We start from the raw sequence: 13684 nt of genomic DNA on the forward strand, positions 1-13684 counted from the left end.
GGGTTGTTTCCTTAATTTCTCATTCTGACAGTTTGTTGTGAGTGTATAGAAATGCAACCAATTTCTGTAGATTAATTTTGTATCCTGCAACTTAACTGAACTTTCTGATGAGTTCTATTTGGTTTCGGGTGTCATCTTCAAGATTTTCTGTATAGAGTATCATGTCATTTACAGTGACGGTTTTACTTTTTCCTCTGCCATGAGATTCCTTTTATTTCTTTTAAAAATCTAATTACTATGGCTAGGACTTCTTAGACCATGTCGAATGAAAGTGGTGAGAATGGGCAGGGTTAGAGTTAGGTTTAAGCATAACTGGCCCTCTTCCCCTTCCCCCTTCTCCATCCCTCTGAGGCCTCCAGGAAGGACAGGAGTAGTCCACCGTCACAAATGGCTCAGAAAGTTGAGCTGGACCATTGTTTTTCTGCCCCCTAGTCCTGGGCATAGTTTTGTGTACTGTGTATCTTCTTTGGCCAGGTGTCCAGTCAGATCTTTCCCTATTTTTCATGGGGTTGTTTGTGTTAGCGTTCTTTGTATGTTTTGAGACAAATCCTTCATTGGATGTGTGTTTGCAAATATTTTTCTCCCAGTTTGTGACTTGTCTTTTGATTTTCTGAATAAGGTCTTTCATGGAGTAGATATCTTTAATTTTATAAAGTCCAGAGTATTCCTTGTTTTTCTTTGTAGATTGCCTTTTTGTGTTGTGTGTTAAAACTCCAAAGCTAATGATCTACATGACCAAACTCAAGCTCATGTCAATTGTCTTCTACGTTTGCTTCCATAATTTTGAATAGTTTTGTATTTAAATTTTGTCTGTGAATAACTTTGAGTGAATTTGGTGTAAGTTGTAAAGTTTGCATCTATGTTCATTGCATTCCAAATGGTTTCCAACTTGTTGGAGTTATGGGGTGTCCAGTTTTCCCAGCACTGCTTACGGTGGGGACTGTCCTTCCCCTTGGTGTGTCCTTGGCCCCTTTGTCATAAATTAACTGACCCCATCCGTGCGTGTTGAATTCTGGGCTCTCTGTCCGGTTCCTCTGGTCCCTGCGCCTGTTTCTGTTCCAATTCCACACTGTTTCGGCGACTGTAGCTTTTCAACAGTGTGTGAAGTCAAGTAGGGAGATGCCTCCAGCCTCTCCTCCTTTCTCAGTTAATTGTTCCCTAACTGTTTTCCGAAAACTTTGGGTATATTTGTCTCCATTTCAGTTTGAATTTCCACGGTTTAACAGATTCAGCAGTTCCGCCAGCAGGGGGCGCTGTCTCCAGTGACCGACCACTTCCCGCACCGACCACAGGGTGGCGCTGAGCCCGCCTCTCTGACCCACAGCGCACGCGCGTTCCCCGCGGACTCGGCTCTGAGCGCAGCTGAGGGGAGTTGTGTCTCCTCAGGTACCGCCGGGGCTGCGGCTGGGACGCTGGGCTCAGCGTCTCTGCTGACAGGAGCTCGGTCTCCTCAGGACTCGCTGGGCTTTCGGCTTCAGGACAACGTGGGGCTGCGTCCACGCTGACGGGAGCTGGGCTTCCTGAGGACGCAGGCGACGCCGGCGGATAAGGTGAGGAAACAGTGAGGAAAAGTGGGGAGACGCTTCCTGGGGGCGACTGACGGCTGAGGGGGCCCGTCTTCGTGCGACCCGGAAGGGCTTGGTGTGCAAAGCTGGGTTTTCGGTCAGGCTGGTGCGCGGTGGAGCCGCGTGGGTTATGGGGTGTGCAGTCTTCCCAGCACCGTTTTCCGTGGGGCTGCCCTTCCGCTCGGTGTGTCCTTGGCCCCCTCGTCGTGAATTAACGCCCGCCCCCCCAACCCGTGCAGGGTGGGTTCTGGGCTCTCCGTCCCGTCCCTCTGGCCTGTGCGCCTGTTTTGAGCCAGTTCCGCACTGTTTCGGTGGCTGTAGCTTCGTGATGAAGTGCGAAGTCAGGGAGCGAGGTGCCTCCGGCCCGTTCTCCTTCCTCAGGGTCGCCTTGGCTCTTGGGGGTCCTTTGTGGCTCCACACGCGTCTTAGGAGGATTTGCTCTGATTCTGTGGAAAATACCGTGGCGTTTCGGGAGGGCCTGCGCTCACCGTGCGCACCGCTTTGGGTAGAAGGCATATTCTAGCAACGTTCATTCTTCCGTTCCCTGAGAACAGGATATCTTTCCATTTATTGGTGTGTCTTGTTCAGTGTCTGCATCAATGTCTTAAAGTTTTCAGTGTGCAGGTCTTTCACCTCCTTGGTTGACTTTATTCCCAGGTATTTTGTTCTTTTTGATGCATTTGTAAATAGGGTTGCTTTCTTTCTCTTTCTGATGGTTCATTATTAGTGTTTAGAAATGCAACTGATTTCTGTGTATTGATTTTGCAACTTTACTGAATTCATTTATTAGTTCTCATAGTTTTTTGGTGGAAGGAAGTGGAAAATTGGAATTCAAAAATCGCACTGTTTCTACCATATCCAGGTCGTCCACAACGCGGAGGACAGCGGCTCCTCATATAACCTTCCCACAGTGCCTCTAAGTGACATGTGGACTTCGGGTGAACTGGATCTGGGTAAGGCTTGGCTTCTACCTGGAAGTTTGATGTTTTCTCTGCTTTTCGGACATGCTATTGACATGGTGTTTTGAAAAGTAATTTACTTTCCAGTAATTTCAAACATACAAATTTATACACATAAAACAAGTCTTGTATCTTGACTAAATATATTCCTAAATATTGACGTTGACATTATTTACAGTGGAATTGTTACCATAAATGCTTTTTCAGGTTATTTATTGCTAGTGTATACATATAAGATAGATTTTTGTGAATTGATATTTTGTTCTATAACTTTGCTGCATTAGTTGACTAGCTCAAATAATTTCTTTGCTGATTATAGGTAGTTCTATATATAAGATGATGTGACCTATGTTCTGTGAAGAGACACAGTTTTAATTTTTCCGTTCACCCACGGATGTCTTTTATTTCTTTCCTCAAGATCCTGGGTAGGACTTCCGGCATCCTATTGAGTCACGGGGATGAAGACCAGCTTCCTGGCCTCGTTCCTGATTTCAGGAGTAAACCTTTCAGTCTTTAACCTTGAGCATGATGTCTGCTGTGGCTTTTTGTACTACTCTTTTCCATATTGAACAAATTTCCTTTTATTCCTGCTTTCTTGAGTGTTTGTATCATGAAATAACACTGGTTTTTTATTTTTCTAATTTTTAAAATTTATTTAGTTTTGGCTGTGTTGGGTCTTCGTTGCTAAGCACGGGCTTTGTCTAGTTGCGGCGAGCGGGGGGCCACTCTTCGTTGCGGTGCGCACGCTTCTCACTGTGGTGGCCTCTCTCGTCTTGGAGCACCGGCTCTAGAGCGCAGGCTCAGTAGTTGTGGCGCACGGGCTTAGTTGCTCCGCGGCATGTGGGATCTTCCCAGACCAGGGCTCGAACCCGTGTCCCCTGCATTGGCAGGCGGATTCTTAACCACTGTGCCACCAGGGAGGCCCCTAACACTGGTTTTTGATTGTAGCTTTTTCTGCATTAATTGATATGATCATGTGTTTTACTTCACACTTTTATTGTGGTTTATTACATTACTTAATTTTAATATGTTGAACAACCTGAAATTTCTGGTGTAGAGATACTTGCTTATGGCATTATCCATTTAATGTTCTTCTGGTTTCATGTTGCTATTATTTTGTGATAGATTTTTACATTCATCTTTATAAGGTATACTGGGGTAGTTTTCTTTTTTATGATGTATTTGTATAATCTGATTAGATTTGGCTTGGTGTAAGTGGTTTGGAGGGTTAGCATTAGGGCTGGGGCTGGTGTGAGGGTTGGGGCTGTGTATGGTTTATGGTTGCTGTTATGGTTTAAGTTTTATGGTTAATGAGTTATTTGTGGGTATGGTTAATGAATATATTTATGGTTTGGTTATGGTTATGGTTTCGCTCATTGGTTAAGGTTTATGGTTTTGGTCTCAGGGTGTTAGGGTTCTGTGTTAGAGTGGATGTTAGGGTATGGGTTAGAATTGGGGTACAGGTAGGATAAGGGTAGAGTGTGGGTTAGGGTAAGGTACAGGTTTAGGGTACGGGTTAGGCTAAGGTTAGGTCAGGGCTTAGGGTCAGGATCGGAGTTTAGGGTTAGGATTGATGTCAGGATTAGCGTCAAGGTTGAGCGAGGCCATTGTTTTCTGCTCCTCCAGTCCTGGATTCTGATTGATAGATGAATGAAGTGTCTGCTCTGGTCACCCACTGTTTCAAATTGAGCTCAGCCTTAGTCAAGGGTTCTTAGGGCCTCAGAGGTCATGCAGGGTTTCCCTCCACCCTCCCTCCTGGGAAGGGTGATGCAGAGCTCACGTGGGCAGGCCGCTCCCCGGGTATGGAGCTCACCTGGGCAGGCACCCAGCAGCCCACGGGGCTCTCGTGGTCAGGTCCTTCCCAGGATATGGAACTCACCTGAGCAGGTACCCAGCAGCCCATGGGGCTCTCGTGGTCAGGCCCCTCCCTGGATACGGAGCCCCCCTGGGCAGGCACCCGGCAGGGCTGGGCATACAGGAACCCTGCACGTAGCCCTCATTGCAGAGCACCCCCAGCCCACCTGTTGGTCAGAGCTGACCCTGAGCACCTCAGAGCAGGACCCGAACTAACAAATAGCAGCTCCGACAGGTCTGTGACCCTGGGCTTCACTCTGTGCGGCCTCCTTCCACTGGGTCTTCCAGAGGCTTCCACTGCAGCCGGGGCACCAGGCCTCTGTCTCCACCCAACACCCCTCCTCTCCCTGACTCCTGGGTTCCTCCTGTGAGGAGAGGGTCTTTTTGAAATTGTCTCCCACTCATGGGCCAGTTAAAATTATTAGAAAACAAGCCAGAGATGCAGCCCCGTGTCTATCCTGACCCTCAGGACCACACACCTGTTCCTTGGACCTGGCGGGTGCAGCAAGGCCCATGTTCTGCAACTCTGAGTCCCTGATGGGCAAGGATTGGCTGACCTGGGAAGCCTGACCCTGCCGGCCAGCCCTCCCCAGGTGTGCCTGGGTTGAGGTCAATATAAACACCCCCTCCAGGCAGCAAGAGCCCCTGCAGCTGTGCCTGATGCCATATGCTCTGCCCCGTCAGCAGAGCAGTCTCGGGGCTGGGCTGGTGGGAGGGAGTAGGGGCCACGGCTTTGTGGGTGGCCCGGTCTGAGTGGGGCTCTGCTGGACTTTCTGCAGGAGTTCTCAGGCTGCCACCTGCTAAAGAAGAGGATGTGTCACCAGTACGTGCCGTTGGAATTTCTCCCTGGTAGAGGTGAGGAAGGAAAAAAGCAGTGGGGGCCAGGACAGGAGGGGTAACTCAGGTAGGGAAATGGAAGGCTTCCAGAAGAGCGCCCGGGGCCAGGACCATCCTGCCTGGCCTGCAGGCACCAACTCGGCCTGCGTGCTGTTGCTGGTGACTCCAAGCCCCTTCCTCTAGGTTTTAAAGTCTGTGTACATATTCAGGTGTTTCACCTGGGAAGGGTGGGAAAAGTTCAGCAGCAGCTGGGCCTGGGGCTCAGCTCACTTTTACGCAGAGACGCCTGGGCACGGTCCCCCAGCCTTGCAATGAGGACGCTCCTGGTGTGGGGGCTGCTGGCTGCATGGGAGACGATTCCCCACCTCTGACCAACTTCAGAATTGTTTACCACTGGAGCAAGTGTCCTGATAGGGTTTTCATCTGTGTAACTAGTGGGTTCTTAATTAGCAATGTGAAGGGTGACATCAGAAGTCCTGAATCAGGATGGAAATACTTATCCCCAACAGGTACAGGCGTAAAAACCTGGGGAGGCTGTGTGCAGCTGGCACCCTTAGGGATGGGCTTCCGAATTGACCCCTCAACATTCTGGTGTCCAGCCACTGCTTTAGGATTTCTGGGGCCCAGTGCTGACTCTAAGGGCTCTGCAGTCCAGCCTCTATCTGCCTTTAGTGAGACCCGCACTTCCAGCATCCTACAGAGCAGGGTCTGTGTGACCGTTCTGTGGCTTCTGTAACAAATGACCACAAGGTGGGTGGTTTAAAACAACAGGAATTCATCCTCCCCCAGTCCTGGAGACCAGACATCTGAGATCAGGGTGTTGCAGGACGCAAGTCTCTCCAAAGGCTCCAGGATAGAGTTCTTCCTGCCTTTTCCAGCTTCTGGGGGCTCCAGGCGTCCCCAGGCTTGAGGCTGCATCCCTCCCACCTCTGCCTTCGTCGTCACATGGCTTCTCCTCTGTGTCTGAGTCTCCACTGTTTTGTCTCTCATAAGGACCCTCTCAATTTGATTGGGGGCCACCCTAACCCAAGATGACCTCACCTCGAGATCCTTGACTGTATATACGAAGACCCTTTTCCCGCACATGGTCCTGTTCACGTGTTCTGGGGGGAACACATCTTTTGGGGCCAGCGTTCAACCCATTATCTGTGTATAAAATAACCCTCATTTTAGGAGATTACCAAGGTCCCGTATAGACTGGCACAGACAGCAGCCATGTGGGTGAGGGTCTGGGGAGAATGAGGACCCTGGAATCACCTGGAAAGGATCAAGGCCTGGTATTATTAGGTGAGCTCTTCCACCACGGGGCCCGTGGAAACAGCCACTCCATTCTGTCCGTGGAAAGGGACCCAGTGCCGAGTCCAGAAATGGTTATATTGCAAAGCTGGCTCTTCTGGGATTTCATCATCAATAGCATCATGTAACCAATAACTACGGGCTTGGAGGAATTGCCTTCTGGCACATGATGACAGCACTGTCACTTTAGGCTCATCAAGCTTAGAATAGGAACGTTTGAAGGAGAAGAGTTTGGGAGATTGAAAAGCTTGGTTGTCAAGGAAACTGAGCAGGTTTGTCAAGGTTGTCAAGGCAACTTCCTCCTTAAACTGAAGGCAGGGCTGGGAGAGCTGAACTCCAGGGATCTTGTAAAGGGGCTGCTCTGAAGCACCATCACCTGAGAGGTGGTCTCACCGTGAGCTGGGGTTTGCGAAAAGTATGATGAGATTAAGCCTTTCTGTGACACCTGGGGAGGTGTTTATAAAGCACCTTGGCTTTTAAGGCAAATGTTTGTTGCTGGAACGAAGTGTCTCCCAAAAATGGGCTGAAACTCAAGATGTCTCTGTCTCCTTCTTGTGAGAGTCCAGGGCAGGTGAGTGTCAGGGCCCAGGCTCTGTCCCCCTTGTTTCTCCTCCCTGCTTCTAGGTGAGGGCTCCAACCAGCAGGGTGGGGTGACCAGGTGGGCATCATGCCCTGTGTCCTAGGATGCAGGCTGGTCAAGGCCCTCACCACCTCCACCATTTCCCCTTGGTATCATGAAACACTGGGTCCCAGCTGTAAAGGGTGGGAAGGCTGGGAGGGGCAGGGTAGCCGTGAACAGGAAAACGGGAAATGGGTTCTGATGGGCAGCTGCGCAGCCCTGCTGTGAGGGTCACCTGGATGGTAGCGCACAGACTCTGGGTCCTGTGAAGCTTCAATGCTTTGTGGTTCTGGAAATCCTGTAGGAGACGGTCCACAGCAGGTGAAGCTAATGCTCTCAGTGGAGGTGGTGAAGCCAAAGATCTGCAGTTCAGACTGAAGGTGCCGATGTGGGCGTACATACAGGACGAAATCATCTCGCGTGAATGGACTTCAGGCACGTTTAACATGAATGCAGTCATGTTAATGCCTAGCATCTTCTATCTTGTGCCTCTCCTCAGGGACCCCCTCCTCAGTTCCTGAGGATCCTGTAACTCACGTACAGGGGGATGGAGAGTGGGCTCTGTCCAGTCTGAGCCCTGAGTTACCCTGCGTGTGAGTCTGCTAAGGACCGCCGTAACAAATACCACAGACTGGGCAGCTTGAATAACAGACCTATCTCCCAGTCCTGGATGCTGTCTGAGATCAACGTGTGTGCAGGCTGGCTTCTCCTGAGGCCTCTCTCCTCGGTGCTTAGACAGCCATCTTCTCCCCAGGTCCTCACGTGGTCTCCCCCTGTGCCTATCTGTGTCCTAATCTCTTCTTGTAGGACCTCAGTCCTATTGGATTAGGATCCACCCTAGTGACCTCATTTTTACCTTGATCACCTCTTTAAAAATCCCATCTCCAAATACAGCCACATCCTGGGGTCCTGGGGGTTAGGGATTCAGCATGTGAATTTGGGGGGACATGGCTGAGCCTATCCCATCCTCCTTAGGAACCAAGTGTGCCTCGGTCCTTCCTTCCCTCAAGTCACACAAAGTGATGTAATGGCTCAGGGAGAGGCCACTCGTGCAGAGTCTGTGTCCCAGCTGGGGAGCCCTTCTCTGCTCTCTCTGATCAGGCAGTGGCCGTGCCAGTCCGCTCCTGAGGTGAGTGGTTCTGGGGTTTCCTGCCGTGTCGCCTGGCCTGCTGAGTTGCTCATTGTCAGGGAACTCAGGAGCCAGCAGCCTCGTGGGGATGCCGGGGACTCTCAGGGCCTTGGCAGATGTCTCTCCCAGCAGATACCCTAGCGAAAGTGGGGCAACATTTGGGGGATTACAGGTGGGAGAGAGTCACAGTCTCGTTTATGCTTCAGAAAGACCACGTTGGGGTGGGATGTGAGGTGCACCGTGCGGGCAGGGAGTTTTGTCAGGGCCTGATGGAGGAACCAGGCACAAGATCGGGCTTGGGCCAGGGCTGTGGGCGTAGAGGTGAATTAGTGTGGGAACTGACCACAGACTGTTGTCGAAATCTCGGCTTCCCTGTGCACCGAGGCCAAACAGAAATACGGAGACAGGGATTTTGGAGGAAGAGAGAGATGGCTTTATTCTTCTGCCAGGCAGAAGGGAAGACACAGCCGGCTAACGCCTCAAGAACTGGGCACCCCTCCTTGAGAATCAGGGAAGATTTTATACGTGGGGCTCTCGCAGTCCGGGGTATAGGATGAGGATCAAAATAGTGAAGGTCTTGCATTCCTCCTTTCCTTTGCATTATTTCAAAACAGTCATAGCGGGCATCAGGCCACCCGGTAATTGGGGTCCAGCAGTCTGGTAATTGCGTCCATTTGCCTCTGGTTTATCGGCCATTGACCTTGTTTCTGAAATGCAAAAACTATAGGGGGTGATTTGTTATGAGGGGCATATAGAATGTAAGTGCTGGACATAATAAGATTAGGGAGTGAGAGGCAGGGGATGTAACTCACACAGAGTTAGGGGTGATGGGTGCTGAATGTAAATTACATAGTGTCAGGGAGTGAGGTTAGCTTTGTAAAGTACAAATCTAGTTACTACAAATTAGTGACAAAGTAAAACAAAGAGTGATTAACTATTTCAGGCCAGGTTATGTTTCTTCTCTAGCCTGTTCGCTGTTCCCTTTGTTTTTCTTGTTCTCAGGGGAGGGAAAACTTCATTTCTATTTTTGCTGCAACAAGACTCTGGAGGAGCAGATGACAGTCAGTGGGGCACAAGGAGAGTGGGAGCCTGGGAGACCCCAGTGTTACAGAACAAAACTTGGGTCTGCTTGCCCGAGTGCAGTAAAGCCAATCTACTGACACTGGGTGTGGTGAAGGAAGGTGCAGTTTTAATTGTAAAAGTGCCAATACAAGGAGGCCAGGTGGCCTGTGCTCTAAAACCCCAAACTCCCTGAAGGATTTCAGCAAGGCAATTTTAAAGGCCAGTTGAAGGAGGGGGGTCGCAGGGTAAGTGACTAGCTGGTGCACAATTCTCTGGTTGAAGATGAGGTAACAGGCAGTTAACATTATAAATTCTTAGGCCCCAGAAGCTCCGGGGCTACCTGTTCATGATCATCAAGTAGTTAATTTCTTCCACTTGGTGGTGGAGGAAGCGTGCATCAGATACTGTTATCCAGGTACTTCAGAGAGGAGCTCCAGCAGAGGATGTCGGGGAGGGGTCTGTCCTGGGAAGGCCCCGTAGGGGCCTGCTCGGTTATACCCCGTGCCTGGGCTCAGCAACCTGGGAAGGTGGGGCTGCTCCTGGGTGTGGGGACCTGCAGGATCCCAGTCCTCTGAGAGGCTTCTTAGCCCCCAAGGTGAGATGGGGGTGCAGTGACTGGACAGAGGCGTCTGGCCTGGGAGAGGGGTCCAGGCTGGAAATGTCACTGGAATCATCGCAGGGAGGGAGAGGAAAGGCCAATGGGGGCAGGTAGGTCACAGCAGACTACGTGCAGGTGACTGCGCTCCTGTTGGAAGCAACTCAGAGCCAGAAAGGAGTGGCCGTCAGGGGCTGACCTTCATTCTCTTGTTCCTTTGTAAAACTGCTGTGTCAGAGTTTGAGACACTGCCAGGAGACGTCTGGGGCCAGTGCTGCCATGGCTTCATCAAAGGGGCCCAGGGGGAACACAGAACCACTGCAGGCCCCGCCCATGTCCGCACTGGGAATGAATCCCATCGGGGCTCCTGGGCTCACAGACTTGAGGGAACCTCTGTCCTCAGGACTGGTCTTCCTCCTTCCTCTCACCTGCTGGTCAGGAGCCCAGGAACCCCCATCCTGGCTCCACCCCCAGGGCCTGGAGTCTGGGACAGCTGAGAGGTAATGCAAGACCCTCACGCTCCTTTATCTGCCTGGGGGTGAGAACGTCTTAAACGCTGCAATTGACTGATGATGGAGGGCTGAGTGTTTCCAGCAGGTATGGGTGGAAAGATGGGGCGTGAAGTTCCTATGTCTGCAGGGTCTTCCCAGTGTGAAGATCTGTGTGTTTCCCCCGGCCAGTCAACATCCTCCCAGGAAGCCCAGATCCAGGATTACGAGGGCAGAGGCTCTCCCCTTGCTTATCTGTAACTTCCCACTCCCACAGCAAGGAGCCTGGCTCCCACCATCTGCCATTTATGTATGCATTGCTCCTTTCCAGGTTACATGTGCAGAGGTTTCAGAATTGTTAGCTACTACACCCTGGAAAGAACTTCATAAAATAAAGCCCACTGTTTATATACGGTCCAGTTTGCCTTTAGTCTACAGATTCCATTCATTTCCAAAGGTAACTTAGGTCAGCACCTTTTACCCCATCCCCTACAGTGAGTTGTTTCCACATATTTCTAATACATTTAGACTCTGTCACATTATGTATTCCATCCTGCAACATGCCTACATTCTAAATAACTAAATTTGAATAGATTATGATTGACCCCTTGGGCTACACACATCTATGGACTTAGACAAATGCATAGTGACAGGTATCCATCCTAGAGTGTCACATGGAATACTTCAAACCCCCTACCGCATGATCTGCTTATCATCTATGTAGCTTTGCCTTTCCCAGAATGTCATCAATGGGGTCATACTGTGTGCAGCCTCCTCAGCCTGGATGCTGTCACTTAGCAGTGTACACTGAGGATTTATCCATGTCCTTCCATAGGCTGATGCTGCATTCCCTTCTGCTGAGTAGCATTCCACTGCACGTGTATGGGCGGAAAAACAATTTTCCCTCTACTTTTCTAGGTTCTTGGTTGAGGCCCCCCCGCCCCTGTAATAAAAGACAGATTACCAGGAGAAAAGCAGAAGTTTAATTACATGTCTACCTTCTGAATACAGGGGGGATAGCAAGGAAAACTGAGTCACTCCCTGAAATGATCCCCTTAAATACTGTCTTCAGCTAAAAACAGAAGAAAGATGTTGGGGAAGGGGGGAAGGCCAGTTATGTCAGGTTATCGTGCAAAGCACAGTAAACAATGTGATTGTTTGCACATTTAAGTCAGGACATCTCCATTGATAAGTGTTACTTGAGATTTCATTATCCTTCTATTTCTGGTGCAAAGCGGGACATACCCTTATAAATGGAGATTTCTCTATTGTAAATGTCCTTCGCAAAAGGGCAATCTCTACTCAGTTTTCTGAGATTCCTTTTTTTTCTTTTTTTTAAAAATCAGACTGAAATAATCCTCATGCCAGAGAGAGAGATTTTGGGGTGGCATATTCTACTCGCCTTGACATGGATGCTTATGCATTCATCTTTTGAAGGATATCCTGATTTCTTCAAGTTTTTAGCCATTATGAATAGTGCTGCTGTGCATAATTGCATCCTTGTTTGCATTTGGACATAAATTTTCAAAGCAGTTGCCTAAATACCAGAAGCACAATTGTTGGATCCCAAGGTGAGACTTGTTTAGCTTTGGAAAAAACTGCCAAATTGTCTTACAAAGTGGCTGTACATGCATCCCACCGGCAATGAGGGAGAGTTCTGTTGTTCCTCACCTTCTAGCAATTGGTATTGTCATATTTTTGGAGTTTAGCAGTGCTAATAGGTGTGCTGTGATATCTCATGATTTTAATTTGTAATTCCCTAATGGTATATGATGTTGAGCTTGTTTTTGTATGATTTTTACTATCTGTATATCTTTTTTGGCTGGGTGTCTGTTCAGATCCTCACCCATTTTTTTTACGGGGTTGTTTTAGAGGTCTTTGTCTATTTTGAGTCCAGATCCTTTATCAGATACAAGTTTTGCAAATATTTTTCTCCCAGTTTGTGTCTTGTCTTTTGATTTTCTGAATAACGTCTTTGAGAGTAGAAATCTTTAATTTTATAAAGTCCATAATATTACTTTTTTCTTTTGTGGATTGGCTTTTTGCGTTGTGTGTTAAAACTCAAAGCTCGTGATCTAGAGACGAAACCCAAGGTCATGTATTTCTGTGTTTATCTCTGTAATTGTGATAGTTTCACATTTTAAATGTCTGTTAATAAATTTGAGTGAGTTTGGTGTAAGTTTTAAAGTTTGTGTCTAGTCATTTCATTTCATACAGTTTCAGGTTAATTGTTTCTTAACTATTTTGGAGAAGTCATGGGATACTTGACTGTATTTCAGTTTGAATTTCCACAGTTCAGTGGATGCAGCGGAAGTGCCCTCAGGGGGCGGGAGGTGAACTGGGAGGTGGCTTGGTCTGCACGTTCCCATTGGCTGGCAGGGAACGCGAGCCCGCCTCCCTGACCCTCCCCGGGAACGCCCATTCTGCCTGCGGACTTGGCGCCGCGCGCAGCTGACAGGAGCCCCGCCTCCTCAGGACCCGCTGGGGCTTCGGCTTTTGGGCGCCGGGCGGAGTCCATGCTGACGGCCGGGCTTCGGGACAACCCGGGGTCGAGTCCACACTAACGGAAGCCGGGTCTTCTCAGGACCTGCCAGGAGGTAACGCCGCTGAGGGAGAAGGTGAGGAAAAGTGGGCAGAAGGTTCCTGTGCGTGGCTGACTGCTGCGGGTGTCTGTCTTCAGAGGACCCAGGAGAGGAGGGGCTTGCTGTGGAAAACTGGGTTTTTGGCCGCTTTTGTGTGTGGTGTAGACAGAGTGCAGTGTTTTTCTTTGGCGTGTGGCATCTGGTTTTCCCAGCACCGTTTATTGAGGGGACTGTCCTTTCCCTGGTGTGTGTTCTTGGCTCCTTTCTTGTGAATTAACTGACCACACACCTGTAGGTTGATTCCTGGGCTCTCTGCTCTGTTCCTCTGGTCTGTGTGCGTGTTTTCGTGCCGATTCCACACTTTTTTGGGACTGTAGCTTCGCAATGAAGTGTGAAGTCAGGGAGCGAGATGCCTCCAGCCCGTTCTCCTTCCTCAGGGTCGCTTTGGCTCTTCTGGGTCCTTTGTGGCTCCACACACATCTTAAGATTGTTTGCTCTGTTTCTATGGAAAATGTCATTGCACTTTTGGTAGGGATTGCATTGAATGTGTACATTAATTTGGCTAGGATGCATATTTTTTTTAAATTAAAAAAATTTTGGGCCACACCATGTGGCATGCAGGATGCGGGATCTTAGTTCCCCAACCAGGGATCGAACCCGCGCCCCCTGCAGTGGGAGCGCAGACTCCCAACCCCTGG

The 13684-nt window shown here is 49.5% G+C and overlaps 1 long non-coding RNA gene across 1 annotated transcript in view; it reads left to right on the forward strand.

Annotated features, from left to right (window-relative positions):
- The first annotated feature begins 1338 nt into the window (after positions 1-1338).
- The window catches only part of LOC133079525 (uncharacterized), a 31550-nt gene continuing 19204 nt past the window's right edge, over positions 1339-13684 (forward strand). Inside the window, exons 1-2 of the long non-coding RNA XR_009698225.1 lie at positions 1339-1550; positions 2428-2518. This is a non-coding gene — a long non-coding RNA (uncharacterized LOC133079525). The remainder of the gene's footprint in view (positions 1551-2427; positions 2519-13684) is intronic.

This window comes from Eubalaena glacialis, chromosome 19, assembly GCF_028564815.1.
Source record: "Eubalaena glacialis isolate mEubGla1 chromosome 19, mEubGla1.1.hap2.+ XY, whole genome shotgun sequence".
NCBI lineage: Eukaryota > Metazoa > Chordata > Mammalia > Artiodactyla > Balaenidae > Eubalaena > Eubalaena glacialis.